The following is a 17,771-nucleotide window of genomic DNA, read 5'->3' on the forward strand; positions in this document are numbered from 1 at the left end:
TCTTAAATTCAATCCCTCGAACAATGAAAGCCAATATTCCATTTGCCTTCCTGATTATGTGTTGCACCTGCAAATCAACTTTCAGCGATTCATGTACATGCACTCCAAAGTCCTTCTGCACAACAGCATGCTGCAATCTTTCACCATTTAAACAATACTCGGACCTACTATTTTTACTTCCAAAGAAGATAACCTCACATTTACCAACATTGTACTCCATCTGCCAGACCCTTGCCCACTCACTTAACCTATCTAAATCCCCCTGCAGATCCTTCACATCCTCTGCACAGCTTGCCTTTCCACACAATTTAGTATCATCAGCAAACTTGAATACATTACACTCATGTTGGATACAATACACTCCTCTTCCAAATCATTTATTGTTTCAGAACAGTTTCAGGACCAACACCAACCCCTGTGACACCCTGCTCTCCACTGATCTCCAACCAGAGCAACACCCATTTATCCCAACTCTCTGCTTTGTGTTGGTGAACCAGTCCTCTATTCATGCTAATACTTTCTCCGCAACTCTATGAATTCTTATCTTATGGATGAGTCTTTTATGTGGCCCCTTATCGAAAGCCTTCTGGAAATCCAACTTTACAACATTCACCTGTTCCCCTGCATCCACTGTGCTTGTTACATCCTTAAAGAACCCCAGTAAGACCTTCCCTTCCGGAATCCATGCTGCGTCTGCCTGATGGAACCCTTTCCATCCAGATGTCTCACTATTCCTTCTTTAATGATAGCCTCCAGCATTTTCCCGACTACAGATGTTAAGCTAACTGGCCTATAATTACCTGCCTTTTGTCTACACCCTTTTAAGCAGCAGCATGACATTCGTTGTCTTCCAAACCACTGGGACTTGCCCAGAGTCCAGTGAATTTTGGTAAATTACCTCCAACGCATCCACCATAATTTCCACTATTTCTTTCAGCTCCCTGAGATGCATTCCATCAGGGCCAGAGGACTTATCTACCATTATACCCTCAAGTTTGCTCAACACTACCCCCTTTAGTGATAACCATTCAATTGAGGTCCTCACTTCTCATTGTATCCTTAACATCATTCTTTGGCACGTTAGACACATCTTCCACTGTGAAGACTGACACAAAATAGTTATTCAAGATCTTAAATATAACAGAAAAGCACTTTGCGAAAATCAAGCAAAATACCCAAAAAGTAGTAAAATCTCAAAGTGCTGCAAGAAGTAATAATAAAGGGATGGTCCAAAAGCATCAATGATATATTTGCTGCTTTAAGAACATAGTTTACAAATAGAAATGATTATCTGAGCCACACACAGTCAAACAGATCAAAGAGTACAATGAATGACTGAATGGGGAGATTGTGATGACAGTCAACATGGTATCATTAGTTTGGTGCACAATCTGCAATACTGGACCTTGCCTTACTTGTTGATGCCTTCTCTTAACAGGCACAGGTGAACATGCATTGAGCTACATGAGGTACACCACCTGACCAGCACTGTTTACACAGATCACCATTAAAGCTTTCAGGTGTCCTGCCTGTGACTAAATATTAATTCCTTTAGGATTTAGGGAAAGAAATATGTTGTTGTAGGAGCTGACAAAAACTCTTTCAGTTAGGCAGGAGTTCTGCTGGACCTTTGGAGGGATTTTCTTTGGTATGAAAGGCCTCATGGATCCACTCCATTTCGGCTTCAGCAACACAAATCCCGAGCATTCACTCTTACCTGGACAAATGGCACCTCAGGAAGGCAAGACTTGGAATATGGGCTGGAAAGCCAAATTTGGGACCATGCCAGACGATCCATATGGGAGAAGCTGGCAGACGCTGGAGAGTCAGAGTAAAGAAGTGTGGTGCTGGAAAAGCACAGCCAGTCAGGGAACATCCGAGAAGCAGGAGAGTTGACATTTCGATTATAAGCTGTTGAAGAGCTCATGCTCGAAACATTGAATCTCCTGCTCCTCAGATGCTGCCTGACTGGCTGTCTTTTCCAGCACAACACCTTTTGACAGACTATCCATGTGGAAGGTTAATCACCTTGCTGCAGGATCAGAGGGAGATGAAGCAGAGAATAGAAGCTATATGTAGCATGAAGAGAAGCAGCACTTCTAGCAGAAGGCCATACCAACTTTAGGCCTTCAGGCAGTATTTCTCCTACGTACACTTAGCCATGAGCAATGTGGTCAGTACATGCCCTTCACCAAGCGGGCAAACACATAAATGTCACGACCTTAAACTGGACCTGCAATCTCAGAACAGGGTAAAGATGGGACAAGGTTGTCATGATGCATTGAGACTGCAGCCAGTCACATTGCCATCCATCAATGCATGTGGGAGATCACAAAAGCTGAAGGGTGGGCCTTTTTGGCTTTAGTACTAAAAGCACAGAAAGTGGTCATTGGCTTTGCCAGAATATTGAAATTCCCCATGAAGCATGTTGTTAGGGGAATGGTCTCAAGATTAGTGGGCGTCACGGCGGCACAGTGGTTAGCACTGCTGCCTCACAGCGCCGGAGACCCGGGTTCAATTCCCGCCTCAAGAGACTGACTGTGTGGAGTTTGTACGTTCTCCCCTTGTCTGCGTGGGTTTCCTCTGGGTGCTCCGGTTTCCTCCCACAGTCCAAAGATGTGCAGGTAAGGTGAATTGGCCATGCTAAATTGCCCGTAGTGTTAGGTAAGGGGTAAATGTAGGGGTATGGGTGGGTTGCGCTTCGGCGGGTCGGTGTGGAATTTTTGGGCCGAAGGGCCTGTTTCCACACTGTAATGTAATCTCATCTAATAAGAAGTCAAGATAACTGAAATAAGGAGAAATTTCGACAATCGATGTATTGTAAATTCTCCACACAATAGGGGTGTAGATTCTCAGCCATTGAACATATCCAAGACTCCAACAGATTTTTGGACTCAAAAAGGATTAGATGGAAACATGGATTTGAGATTGAAGGTCAGAAATTACCTTACCATGTGGTGGTGAGGTATGAGGGGATGTACAGACTAAACATTCTACACTTTCTTGTGTTCAAAAATAGGGATTTAAATAGCAGCTTCCTCATGGAAGTAGCAAGCTCCCACCTTCTTTTCACTGCCAGGTTACTGTCCATTGCAAAATCTAGACAGTAGCTGTAAAATTTAAATTAGACTGGCATTCAATTTTCTACATTTTACATTGTAGCAAATTTCTTCAGAGAAATCTTCCCCGAGGAGAGACAGATGCCTTTAGGAGCAACAGACTGGCGACACCTGAGATTTGTGAACAATGCTATTTAACTCTCCTACTCAGTACAGAGGAAATCAGCAGCATCAGAAGGAGAACTGGTGAACCCTCACTCAGTCAGGCACTACAATCAAGCAGATCAGGTCAGCACCCTGCATAGACAGGTCATGCCTAAAAAAGGGATAAAACAATGTTTAGCCTCTGCTGTTTTAAACTGAATCAATGATACAGGATAATGTCTCTTTAGATCAGACAGTATTGCAGAATAATTTTCTGTTTGAATTTTTCCTATCACCTGTCACTTTAAATGCAAATTTCAGTGAGCTATCGATTTTAATGGTATAAAGTTTGTTGAAAACAAAATAGAATTTATGACTTCTACCTGCCAATCTAAAGTGTTCAATTTAGTCTTGTAGCACAGGTGCTTTAGATGTGCAATAAAGATTTACAAGAGATCTAGATTAGATGGAGTGTAAAATTACTTTTTATCAGCAACTACATAAAAGGGTTTATCCAAATCAATCTTTAACTGTAAATAAGTTCAAAGATGCACTATCAACATTTTAAAGAGGTAAAATGCAGTTCTTAGTGACTGAGCTAAAATGTTTTTGCAAGGTGACAGTGCAAGTGGAAAATCTATAAAAATGCTCAATGTAATTGTGGCTTGGTATTAAAGAAGCATTTGATTATACAGGCAAGAAAATGCTGAATTTACATTGATTAGGACACGACTGAAATAGTGGCTTTGATTTTGACTTAATCAACTAATGAGGTCAGGAATTCAGATTCCAAAAATCAAGCTTCTCAATCTGGTTCCAACAGTTATCACAAGTAAGGCCAAGAAAAAGTAGCACCATCCCATTTGACACCAATACTGGACAAGTCTGATTCTAGAGTGAAATCCAGCTTTATAGACCATACATTTTATTCTTATAATTTTATTACTGTGGTGGTCAGTCTATGAACATATTCACAAGAGGCTGCCAATGCACTTTGAAAAAAGGAACATCAAAGTTTGTTACAGCCAAAAAGGAAAACAAAAACTAATTTACTCGATATAAGAATGATTTGTTACAATCGCATTACAATATCAGAAAATAATGATTCGGGAATTTTTCCCTTGACAACAAAATTACACATACTCAAACCACATCGAAGAGTCACCTTGTTTCTATTTTAAAGCTCTGTACTTAGATTCTTTCTGGCAAATGTCTACATTTACTCATTGTTATCTTCTTTAGTTTGTTATGAAGGTAAGGGGTACTGTACCTTAAACTGAGTGGAAAAGTCAACAAGGACTTCGTGAGAGAGAGAGTCTGGAACAAGGTAACAACGTAACGCTTGGTCAGAACAGCTAGCACTGGCTGGGTTGCTTTGAGACAAAACAAATTCAAATTCAGCCAATCAGTTTAAACTATACCCCAAAATATCAAAAACCAAACAAGTTTGAATTTACTATTTTGACAAGTTTAAAACCAATTAAACGATCCAATGCTTTGAGATATAAGACCAGAGAAAAATTGAACAGTTGGGGGAGATCTGTCAAGCCACCAACATCTGCAGGCACCTGCAGAATAGCTCTCTTAAAGGTATCTTTATCTATCAATAACCTGTGAAACAGAAACCCTAAGAAGAAAAAAAGACTGAGGAAGCTTATTGGTTTTGAAATTTGAATTTTTTTGGTAAATCTTAATCAGGGGTTTTATCAGGCTAGTATTGTAAAGGGGAAGGTAAAAGTTAGGTTTAGATAAATGAGTTGTAAATATTTGTTAGTTAATACTTTTAAAAGTCAAACATAGAATCAAAGTTGTTAATTTTTACTTTAAGTAGTGATTTTTGGGATAGTTCTTTGCCTCTTGAATTTTCACAGATTACCGCCTGGGGTAAATCTTTTATGTGTTGCTGGTTTAAATTAACAGGGGAGGATTTACCCCATTTCATAACAGTTTGGGGGCTCATTCTATCTAAAACCTTTAAACAAATTGCTGACACAACCACTTGTTTCATAATATGGATTCCTTAAACTTCTCTTCCACAACCTTCTGTTTCTGAAGCTTCTGTCTTAGTGACTTTTAAACCACCTATGACTTCTATTCAGCCCCAACTGTTCTGGAGATTGCAAAGTGAACAACACATTAGCTGAGATGTTCTCCCTGATAGAAACCTGCACACTCTCTAACCTTCTGGCTGGGTCTCTTTCAAAAAGGAAACTGGTTTCTGTCATTGTGTCCATGTGTGATAGTATATCTTAACTCTTTCATTTCCACCATTACTTCTAAAGTACAGACGGTACAGAAATATGAATGAAACTTAATGCTATACATAGAAATGCATTAATCCAGGCAAGAGGAGATTATTTCATCACATTCCTGATTTATGCCTTGCAGATTGGGGGATATGCTTTGGGGAGTCAGGAGGTGGGATACCATGCACAGAATTCCCAGTGTCTGACCTGCTCATGTAGCCCACAGCTGATGAAGTTTGTCCTTGACTATGTTCCGAAGGTTGTAGCTGCAATGAATTTCTGCAACATCCAGATAATGTGTAAACTTTAAATAAATGCCAGTTAATTTCCTCAACAATGAAATCACTTGTCTTTGCCTTGTGCCGAAATTCTCTTGATTAGTTCTTACTTCACAAAGCCAATTTTATTCACAATCAAACATCCATAATTAATTGGCTTATATAGTTTAGTATCTATAAGCTTACTCTGGTTACAGTGGTAAATTGGAACAGTGTCACAACCCATTGGGAAAGCACACCGATTCTCAAGCTCCACTGCTATCGGGGTCATTGCGAAAGTTAAAGATTTAATCCAAATACTCAAAATTCCCAATTTTCCTACCTGGTATATCCAGGTTAACAGAAAACACTGATTAGGTATCTGCATTTAACAAGAAACTATGATTTATTACAAATAAATCTATTCTAACTACTGGCAAGGTATGAATTATCAATTTATAACTCAACTCCTTCCTGAACTCCTTCAAACACATACAGATAGATATAGACAAACAAACAAAAACATGGATGTTAGGAGTGAAAAATCCAAATTAGGAAAACACAGGTCACTAGTACCAGTTGCCAGGATTCGATGGGATTCACTGAGGGGTCCTGCTTCTTCCAAGTCCTTCTGATCGCCAATCATCTTCTTTCCAAGTTGTTTCAGATTTTACTACATATGCACCACAATTGGGCAAATTATTTGTTCAGTCTCTCAGTCACTGGTTAGAGGCAATAGCTTATGTGCAATTGATGAGAGAAAATATCTGGCTAACTATCTTCCAATTCCGTAATACTTATCAGCAAGGACAGATAGAGAGATGCTGTCTTTTTAGAGTCTGGAGGCTTTATGTTCTTGTATTGTTCACATGTAGTCTGTCTACCTGTCCGGAGCCAATCATAAAGTTGTTGTCATGCTGAGAATTCTTGAGCAGTACGCCTATCCCTGATTGGGAAACCAATCACAGGCTCTCTGAGCAAAACTGTCTTGAACGCACACCCACAATGTCGATGAGTCCAACAATTCTCCTGCACTGCTTGAACAAAGCAATGGTGTAAATACAACTTACAATGAGTCCCAGTAAATTGTTTTAAAACTGCAACATCTCTTTCCACTAATTCCAATTTTTAAAGTAGTATTGTTTTCCCATTTTGGGCACCAATCCAAAAACAAAAATAAAAATAAAAAGATGTGATCTTTACAACAGATACCAATGCTTTTTAATTTATTTTTTCAAGAAAAATGGATGTTACTGGTTAAGTCATGTATTGCAACTCCCTAACTAGCTTCTTTCATCAGTAAGTTTTAATGTAAATCAATTCTACATTCACCTCGTTTATACTGAATACAGGATTAACAATTTTAACTCATATCTTTAAGCAAAGAAACAAAATCCTCATCTAGCTATGTTTTTGCCTCTGAGCTGTATCAAGCTACTCTTCATCTTTATTTAGCTACAACTTGGTAATAGCTATAATATTATAATCTGCCAACAATATAAAGTTTGATTCATAATCCTCCTTATATTTGTGTACATTATTTAAAGACATTCACCTGGGCTCAGAGATGCAGTCCTCTCTGGTATTCCCATTAATCTCAGTCAGTTCCTCCTGCCTTAGCCTAGGGTCATTCTTAGGATGCTGTGAATTTTCAATGTTCAACTTGCTTGCTTTATCATTTAATTCTATGTGCTGGCTTCTTGACTTTAAAATTATGAGTTAAGCAATAGCCTAGCAGTCATACTCAACAAATCACACCTTTCAGCAATGCTCTGTCTCCTTCATCACCACCTCCTCCATCACTATGGCTTGTCTGACCAACAAGCCGATCCATTAGAGGTGGTAGTACACAGACAGGACAAATGGTCCTCCATAGCTCAACACTGACCCTGAGCCCCATAAAGTCTCAGCACATCAGATCAAATGCTGACAATCAAATCTCTTACTGATTAGGACCTACCACCCTTCCTGAGCTGATGGACTGATAATCCAAAATGAACGTCATTTAGAAGGAGCAAGAGCAAAGGCCAAGAGATACTCTGAATGGGGAACTTCAACATCCATCTCCAAGGCTGGTTTGGAAGCACCTGTACGGGCTGAGTTGGCGAGTCCTAAAGGACATACCTGCGAGACTGGGCCAGTGACAGCTGTTGGGTGAACAAAAAAAGGTAAAGAATCTTCCTGACCTTTCCCTCACCAATCAACCATCACGGAGGCATCTGCCCATTACAGTCTTGCTAGGAATGACCACTGCACAATCCTTGTGGAGAGAATCTCCCATCTTCTTATAGAACTCTGGTGTTGTATAGCACTACCACCAAGCTAAATTGAATAGATTCAGGAGGGTCTAGAAAAATCTGAGCATTGAGGCACTGTAGCCCATCAACAGGAATAAAATTGTATTGAACTGTTGTACTGTCAAGATACAAATTGCTTTATGAAATCTGTATTCTCTTCCCTAGCATATCTCTCACTCTAGCATCAAGCCAGAAGATCATGCACTGTTCAAAGAAGATTACAAAAGAGGATGCCAGGAGCCAAACCATTCATATCTGAAAATGAGATGTGAAGCTACAACATAGGACTACATGCCAAACATCAGAAGCAGCCTGCAGTCGAGAACTGCATCCAATGGATAGATCAAAGCTCTGCAACCCTGCTACACCCAATCAAGGATGGTAATGAATAATTAAACACCTATCAGGAGGAGAAACCTCTTTGAACACTCCGATTGTCACTGATGATGAAGCCTTGTATATGAGCACAAATGTCATTTACAATCAAATCAGTTGTGACCTTATTAAATTACAGAGCAAACCGAGCAGCCAAATAGCCTTCTCCTCATCTAGATTCATATGTCCATACGTATGTTAGAAATATAGAGCAAATAATTCATTTCAGCTTCTTCCCTTATGACCACTCACCACAAACATCAGTCTGTAGTCAATTCAATTTACTCCACTTGAGGACAATAAACAACTGAGTGCACTAAATACAGTAAAAGCTATGAACCCTGACCACAACAGTTCCAGAGGAAAATCTTGTGCTCCAGAACTAGTCAGATCTCCAGTCAAGTTATTCAAGTGCTGCTGCAACACTAGCATCCACCAAAATGGAAAATTTGCCTAGATATATCCTGTCCACAAAAATTCAGGACAAATCTAATCAGGTCAACTGCTCCACCAACAGTGTAGTCTTAATTAGTAGCAAAGTGATGAAGGGTGTCACTGATAGTGGTTTTAAGTGGTACTTACTCAGCAATAACTAACCAATCTTCAATTTGGATTCCATCAGGGCAAGTCAGCTCCAGACCTTATTACAGTCTTGATTCAAAGAATTAAATTCCAGGAACCAAAAGAGAAAATGCTGGAAAATCTCAGCAGGTCTGGCAGCATCTGTAAGGAGAGAAAAGAGCTGACGTTTCGAGTCTAACTGACCCTTTGTCTTTCGGCAGTGTTTGATTGGATGCATCTTCAAAGAGGCATAATAAACTTTAGGTCATTGTCTTTCAAAGCTCAAGGGCTATAGTTGCCCACTGGTTGGAGATGTACCTAGTATAAAGAAAGAGATATGGCTGTGGGAGGTTAGCCATCTGATCCTAAGGATACCACTGTAGGATTTTCTCAAGGTAGAGTTCTAGGGTCAACCAACTCCAGCTGCATCATCAACAACCTTTCCTCGATCATAATGTCAGAAGTGGGGATGTTTGCTGATAATTGCACAATGATCAGCATCATTCACATCTTGTCAGATACTCAAGCTGCCTGTATCAATATGCAGCGAATTGGACAATATTGAGGCTTAGGCTCTACCTCCTGAAAGATGGAAGATGCATGGGAATACCAGCAGCTACAAGCTCCTTTCCAAGATACACACCATCCTGATGTGAAACTATACTGTTGTTCCTTTACCATCTCAGGGTCAAAATCATGGAACGCCCTTCCAAACATTAATGTGAGTGTACCTACATGACATGGACTGTGGTGGCTCATCAGTAGCTCATGGGGAATTAGAGATGGACAACAAATGCAGACCTGGCTAGAAATGCTCACATTCCTTTGAAGAATAAAAAGAAATAACATTCACAGATATAAAATTCCTTCAAATTAATTTTAAACAATCTAACTTCCCTCTCTATTATGGGGCATCATAATGATACAGTTTAATTTGCACAGCCTCCCATCATTTTCTAGAACTCACCTCAGTGTTTGCACTGTCATTCCCCACTTTACTGCTGCCGTAAACATTTAGTTGGGACATAACAATGTTGAGATACAGTGTCACAGATCTCTCATTGCTGCATATCCTTTGAAACCCATAGCTATCAAAATGTACCTGAAAAGATTTAATTATCATTGACAAATTTTCATGGAAAGATTTACAAATTCCTACCACCCTTGACAAAATAACTGCCTATATAAAGAAAACCCTATTGTCTGTGTCAATTCAGCTCTGGTCTGTGCAGCTGTCTTGCTTCTCAGCCCAATCTTGTCCGGTCATTGTAGGTGGGTACTCCTTCCAACTAGTCTTGCATTGAGAACACAGAAAGTGAGGAGATCAGATGCGTACCAGAGTTAGTGTAACAAAAATGATGTTGGGGTGTTTGCTTGCAGTCAAATGAAAACAGAGGAACAACTGAACAACTTAAAACATAAGAAGGATAATTAAGAATGTAAGTACTCATCTTCAAATACTAAAGCATGGAGCTACGGATCTGGGAATGAGTTCCTATTGAGTTCCAATTTAATTCCACCCTTCACAATTTTTGAACCAGTCTTAAAATAGGAATGCAGCATTCTTGTTCAAAATTAGCAGTAACCTCTTAAAAATATTTACATCAGGACACTATGCCATTTTTGGAAATGAATCTGGTCTTTGTTTATCATGAAAGGATAGAAAGGCATTGGCAAAAGTACAAAAGTTTACAAATGATGGCACCATTATCAACCGGAAAAACGCATATCAGAAAAGCAGTTCGAGGGGTTACCTAATAGATGCTTACAAAAGTAAGGAGTTTTATAGAGTAGACATCAAGAAAATATCTCTGCTTGATGGAAGTCCAAATCTAGAGGTCATAAATATAAGAGAGTAATATTCGAATAGGCCGTTCTGGAGTAACTTCTTTATCCAGGGAGTGGTGAGAATGTGTAACTGCTACATCAGCTAGCTGGGATGAGTAGTACAGATATATTTAAAGGGGAGCTAGAAGAAGTAAAGTTGAGTGATGCATGAATGAACAATAAACAGAACATAGATCAACTGGACATTTGTATACTGTGCAGTAAAACCCAATGGCAAGAATGATGCCAAAGTCTTTGTGTGGTATACAGTAAGGAAACCCATTATAAATCCAGCAAGGACCTTCTTACACCTCAACGGTCATTCCTCCATCCATCCATCCTGGTGTGAATGTCTGCCACATGTATGAAATAAAAGAAGAGCTTTTTTGACAGAGGCTGCAGTAGAATCAGCAGCACAGCAGGATTCCTTCTCTGCCGCATTATGATAGCAGATCATTTTCAGTATTTTTGTGCAAATGGTGTATGACGTGCTATGTTATAGGTAGGTGGCTCACATTCAAACAGTCACCAGCAACTGAAACAGAACTGAAGCTAAACTGCTGCCTCACAGCACCAGGGTCCCGGGTTCGATTCCAGCCTCAGGTGACTCTGTGTGTGGAGTTTGCACATTTTCCCAGTATCTGCGTGGGTTTCCTCCGGGTGCTCTGGTTTCCTCCCACAGTCCAAAGATGTGCAGATCAGGTGAACTGGCCATGCTAAATTCCCCCATAGTGTTAGGTCAATTAGTCAGAGGGAAATGGGTCTGGGTAGGTTACTCTTCGGAGGTCGGTGTGGACTGGTTGGGCCGAAGGGCCTGTTTCCACACTGTAGGGAATCTAATCTAATCTAATCTAATCTAATCTCTCACATGCCAGAGTGTGTGATATTTGGCCGAGCAATTCGAAAGGAATGAGAAAGACAGGGCGAAAGCACGGGAGATGAGTCACATCAATTTGCTGAAAGGCCTAACAGAAAAAAAACATTCTGCAAATTGAGGAGTCAGTTCCCCACACCTCCATCCACCCGAGCAATGAACAAAACTAAAAATAGAATACAGGCTATATAAGGTTGCCTGTGAATTGTTATGTTCAGGCATTGTCATCATTAGTTGAATAGAGTTTCAAATAGAGATTAGAAAGTATGAACCCAATATTTATACAGAGGCATAGAAAGTAGGGACACATGTCTGAGTCAGGAAAGCCAGAAATCCCAATTGCGCAAGTGTCCTGTTAAGGTGAACAACCGAATCCTAGTTGATTGTGTTTTTTTAAATGTGTCCAAATTGAAAGATTGATTGGTTATTAAGCTGGAAAACCTGCAGTAGAAAGTGGGTGGACTAGATTACATGGTAGGTAAATATTGTAGGTGCTTGGAGCCCAGTGGAAGGATTATGGGGATGGGATTATATCAACTGCAAGGAAGAACAAATTGTAGCAGAATTGCCCGAAGGCCTGGGGACGACATTTGTGCTACTCCTGGCCATCTAAAAGGGGTGAAATAGCACTGAACTGCTAGAGAACAGGCATTTCCTCATTCCCTCCAGCTGCCAGATTTGCTTAGCTCTGGGGAACGCAGCCACAGCCTCAGAATTTAAATGACTGTCATAATCTCAACAATGCAGATCCCTAATCATAGACTCTCCTCTCTGGGGTCCCGCTCAGCCCAAACATGGGAGGACAAGCAGGAGGCTGGAAGAACACAGCAAGCCAGGCAGCATCAGGAGGTGGAGAAGTCAACGTTTCGCATGTAACCCTTCTTCAGGATTGGGGTTTGGGTGTAAGGGGAGCTGCAGATAAAGCGGGTAGGGGAGGGATGGTTTTGGGTAGGGAGGAGAGTGGATTGGCGAGGTAGGGATAGGTGAACACAGATAGAAGGTACAACATGGGAGGAGGCATATTCATGGTGAGTTGGCATCAGATTTCACTTTACCAATGTCACGTCCCATCAAACACACTCCCATCTTAGTAACAGAAGTCTTCAATATTGGTATTGAATTAGTTCTACTCTTTAGTTATATAACATTCAATTTTCATGGATATAATAGCTTTATATTTATTTAATACAGATTGTTTGAGGTGTTTGAGACTTTATATTATTCTATGGTTTCCCTTCCTTTTCATTTTAAAACAGATATAAAAATGCTATTTACAAAATTGGATTGTTGAAATATTGAGTCAGTCAGTGTTATTATTTATATTCTGTGTGCGTAACAGTTTCTGAATGGAACCACTGAATATAATGTCAGGTTAGTGTGACTCTGAAATCTGGTTTTGACAGTTGAATGTTTAATTTCTCACTCATATGACCACAATCCTTCATCACATTTGTTTGCCATTCAGATGTTCCCATGAACTGAATTAGCTTAGAGTGATGGAGGTGATTTAATTATTTGTACAATTGCATTAGGCAGAACATTTTGATGCAAAATGTTTGTTGTTAACTAGCATAGCTTTCCAAAAAAAATCTATTGTGCTTTGTTAAAAAGAGGTCAGACTTCACTAAAATTCTCTCCTGCCATCATTGTGGTTGGCAGCATTAAATTATTGCTAACATCCTGACTTCAGCTGTATTATCACTAGGAAATGTGGAAACTATGCAGTCAGAAGGAAAGCAAAGAAAATATCAGATGGTGGCTTAATCTAGAATTAATGTCATAAGCAAACTGGCAGAGGGTCAGCATGTGACAGGATGCATTACACAGGGAGACTCTCTAAACAACTGAATCTTGGTTTGATCACTGATAGCAGGTGCATAATAGCCTTCCTGTTGGTGTTTAACAGAGAAAGCAGCAAGTCACCTAGAAAGGACAGAGGGCAATTCTTTATGGCTTTTTTCTGGTGGAGTCAAGTCCAGACCAGCCCCTGAAGCTCACACTCGTCCTCAAAGCAGCAAGGTGCCTCTGAACAGTCACAGCCTGTTGGGGCTATGCAATTCAGATCCAACTCTCAAAATAGTTCAAGACCCTCCATGGGGATTGTTGTGGGTGCTCACAGTTAAAAGCTCTCTGATAAATTTTCAATAATTCACATGACACTGAATCTGGATTAGATCAGATCCTTGGAAAGGTTTTCTTCTGCATCAATAGAAAATCAAGAACTGATCAAAACCGCTAAATATCTTTTCTCTGGTTAAGCAAGGATTGATTGATCTGAACAATGGTCAAAATGTACAATAACCTGTGACCGCTCTGTCTCCAGCAACAGCTTTTCAAAAACAAATTCTTTTGTCAAACACGTGACACATTCTCCTTTGGTATTGTCAGCAGCTGTAAACATTGTAACAATTACTCCTCCACTCAAAGTATGATTTCTGAAACTTTATAATTATTGTACTTTCCAGCAGTTGCTAATGTACAAACCAACAGCAACTTATACACAGAAATGTGCAAATAGCAAAGCCTAGTCGTATTGGTCAGGCAGTGGGAAGACTCCCCTCGACTGTATTTCAAAAAATTACCATGGAATAGTCAACCTAAACTGAACAGATTGAACCTTGCTTTCACATCTCACCTAAAACAGTGCAATGTGCTCCCAAGCTCTGTGAGGGGCCTTGGTTTAACATCTTGGTTCAACGATAAGCGATGGTCGAGTGGTATGATTGCTGGACTTTTATGTTCTGGGGACCTGGGTTTGAATCCCACCATAGCAGATGGTGGAATTTGAATTCAATAGAAAACTGGAATTAAGGGTCTAATGATGACCATGACTTATTGTCAATTGTTGGAAAAACCCATTTGGTTCACTAATGTCCTTTAGGGAAGGAAACTGCCATCCTTACCTGGTCTGAACCACTTGTGACTTCAGACACACAGCAATTTGTTTGACTCTTCAGGTGCCCTCTGGGATGTGCAATAAATGCTGGCCTAGTCAGTGGCACCCTCATTTCATAAAACAAGATCTTATCCAGAAGTTTACTTCTGGTTTATCACAGTCAGTACTTTACTGCAGTGTTTCCTGGCTTATGGGCTCAAATCTCTGAAGTGGCATTTTATGTGGGTCACTTACTAATTGCATGTTCCTGAAACAACAGGAAAGATTATAGGTGGGCTCTATGCTACTTTCTCCCCACCCCCACCCCCCTCTCATTTATCTCTCCACTCTACAAGCACTCTGCCTCTATTCCTGATGAAGGGCTTTTGCCCGAAACATCGATTTTCCTGCTCCTTGGATGCTGTCTGACCTGCTGTGCTTTTCCAGCACCACTCTGACCTAAACTCTGGGCTCACAGATTCCCATACAGGGAGGATTAATGATAACTGAACTGTGGGTAAGCCATTACTGCACCATCTCTAGCTGTATCTATTCCTGCTGCTGGTCAACTCCATTGTATTTCAATTGGTGCATGCCAAACCAAGACTGTAGTTACCTGTTTAATTTAGTGGTAGAAAGCATAGTGCAGAAGCCAGTGATACTTGAAGTATTTATGTAGTATGTAAGTAAAAGAGCAATGTATTGGGGAGTTCATATTCAAAATAACTTTGATCATGTTAGTCTAGAGAAGCTACATATTGTGAAATTAATTTCAAGAAATTCTAATACACTTTTGAAATCTATTTTTAAAAAAAATCATTGGGATTGATTTTGATCTTCACCAAAGGGCCAGTAAATGCAGAGGTGGATCACACAATCATTTTCAGAATCAATCTGTGATCAACTCCACATTTCCGATATATTTGCTGAATATTTCAAATGTACATCCTAAGATGCAATTAAGGCTGATAATATCAGTCAATTTATAAAGATTCATTCCACAGGTAGTCAATGAGAAACTTGAAAGAAATTTTGGATATAAAAATAATATAATATTATATAAGTCTTCTACTTACAATCATGAATCTTTTAAGGGTTGTTCATCCCTGTGTTGCTCTGAAATCACTCAAGTTTGCAGAAGTGCTTGGAGAAACTGCCTGCCATTCACAAATTTTAACTCTGTGATTAGCTGGAAAGGAGTGCACGAGGACTTAAAATTAAACAGCTCATTTCATACGGAGTTCCCATTTAAACTCCATTGGTTATGTCGATGAAGGAACCTCCTGTAGAACTCTGGCACAGGAATTTTCATACTGCTGTACTAACCTCAGGGCATTTATTCTGAATCTGATCCAGTTTGTTTCATGCCTGAGTTTGTTGTTTTTCAATGTGTTAAAACTGGGCCAAAAACTGTCCTTGAGAGTTTGTGACAAAAAATAGAAGGCAGTCACTATGCCTAAATAGATTATAATTATTTACAAATCTATGCTTCCATTTGCTTTCCAAAATAGGATGTTGTATTTGCATAAGTTAGAATGCAACAATCATCAGTTACTTTCTAAGTTCTAATAAATATTAGTAATTGGCCATTCTTATCCATAGCCTTTACACTTGGCTGCCTCAATCCATAAGCACTTCAACTGCAATTATAAATTGATATTTACAATTCTCAGTAAATCTAGAAAGAACATTTATTTTAAAAAAAAACTATGACAATAAACATTCAGTCTCAAAATAGACAACAGTGAACACTGTGTATTAAAACAAAACATGACACAAGATCCTCCCCCAAAGCATCAGATTTGTTATTTCCACACATTCTAATTTAGCTATTAATCTAAAAATGATGTCCTCATTGTCTAGCTGATGGCAAAATGATAATAGATCTTCTCATAATGATAGAAGTGTACCATTTATGCACCATAAAATCCAAATTATGTAAATAAAAAGCTAATGCAGTTTTACCCACAAACATTGCAGTTCCAAAATAGCAGACAGTTTGGGCTCATTTCACATCTGCAACTAAGTGTGATATCTGACATATCACACACTTCGGATCAGTTCTCTGGTAGTACTGGAAGATCTCCAACCACACTGTTTCACATGGACAGAGGTGCTATCCAAAGAACAGTACAGCACAGGAACAAGCCCTTCAGCCCACCAAGACTTCACTGACACATGATGCCTTTCTGAATTAAAAACCTTTTGTCGCGACACAGTCTGACCCTTCTATTCCCTGCCTATTCATATATCTGTCAAGAAGCCTCTTGAACGTTGCTATTGAATCTGCTTCTGAAACCTTCTCTGACAGCACATTCCGGGCACTAACTAACCTCTGTAAAAAACCTGCCTCTCACATCTTCTTCAAACTTACCCCCTTTTACTTTAAACTTATGTCCCCTCATCATTGACATTTCCATCCTGGGACTATTCATTCTATTCATGTCTCTCATAATTTTATAAACTTCTATCAAGTTGCCTCTCATTCTTTGATGTTCTAGTGAAAACAAATCAAGTTTGTCCAATCTCTCCTCATAGCTAATGCCCTCTAAAGCAGGCAACATTCTGTTTCTGTATCCTCTCCAGAGCCTCCACGTCCACCTGGTGGTGTGGCAACCAGAATTGTATACAATACTCCAAATTTGGCCAAACTAAAGTTCTATACATCTGTGACAGGGCTTGCCAAGTTTTAAATTCGATGCACTGACTGATGGAAGGCCATATGCATGCTTGACCACCTAATCCACTTGCATTTTCACTCTCAGGAAACTGTGGATCTGTACCGCTAGGTCCATCTGTATGTTGATGTTTCTAGGTCTTCTCCCATTTACTGTATATTTTCCTCCTGCATTATATCATCCAAAATGCATCACCTCACATTTGTCTGGAATAAATTCCATCTGCCATTTCTCCACTCATGTCTCCAGCCTATCTATATCCTGCTGCATCCTCTGGCAATCCTCCTTGCTATCTTCAGTACCCGCATTCTTTGAGCTGTTTGCAAACTTAATAATTAAGCCACCAACATTATCCCCCATATCATTTTACCAATATTACAAACAACAGGGGTCCAAGCACAGATCCCTGTGGAATACCAGTGGTCAAAGAATTCCAGTCAGAATAACATCCTTCCACTGCTACTCTTGGGTCTTCTATAACCAAGCCAGTTCTGTGCCCATCTTACCAGCTCACAGCGGATCCCAGGTGACTTCACCTTTTGTATCAGCCTACCTTGAGATTATTTGGAGGAAAATGA

The 17,771-nt window shown here is 39.8% G+C and overlaps 1 protein-coding gene across 2 annotated transcripts in view; it reads right to left on the reverse strand.

The window, feature by feature from the left end:
• Nucleotides 1-17,771, reverse strand: part of mao (monoamine oxidase) — a 153,183-nt gene that overhangs the window by 58,575 nt on the left and 76,837 nt on the right. The window contains exon 1 of one of the 2 annotated variants that reach the window (XM_043700857.1): nucleotides 4,474-4,492. The exons of the other annotated variant lie outside the window; for it this stretch is intronic. The gene's annotated coding sequence lies outside the window, so the exon portion shown is untranslated. Of the gene's footprint in view, nucleotides 1-4,473; nucleotides 4,493-17,771 lie in introns of those variants that run through there. 2 annotated transcript variants of the gene reach the window in all.

The sequence above is a fragment of the Chiloscyllium plagiosum genome, chromosome 12 (assembly GCF_004010195.1).
Source record: "Chiloscyllium plagiosum isolate BGI_BamShark_2017 chromosome 12, ASM401019v2, whole genome shotgun sequence".
Taxonomy (NCBI): Eukaryota; Metazoa; Chordata; class Chondrichthyes; order Orectolobiformes; family Hemiscylliidae; genus Chiloscyllium; species Chiloscyllium plagiosum.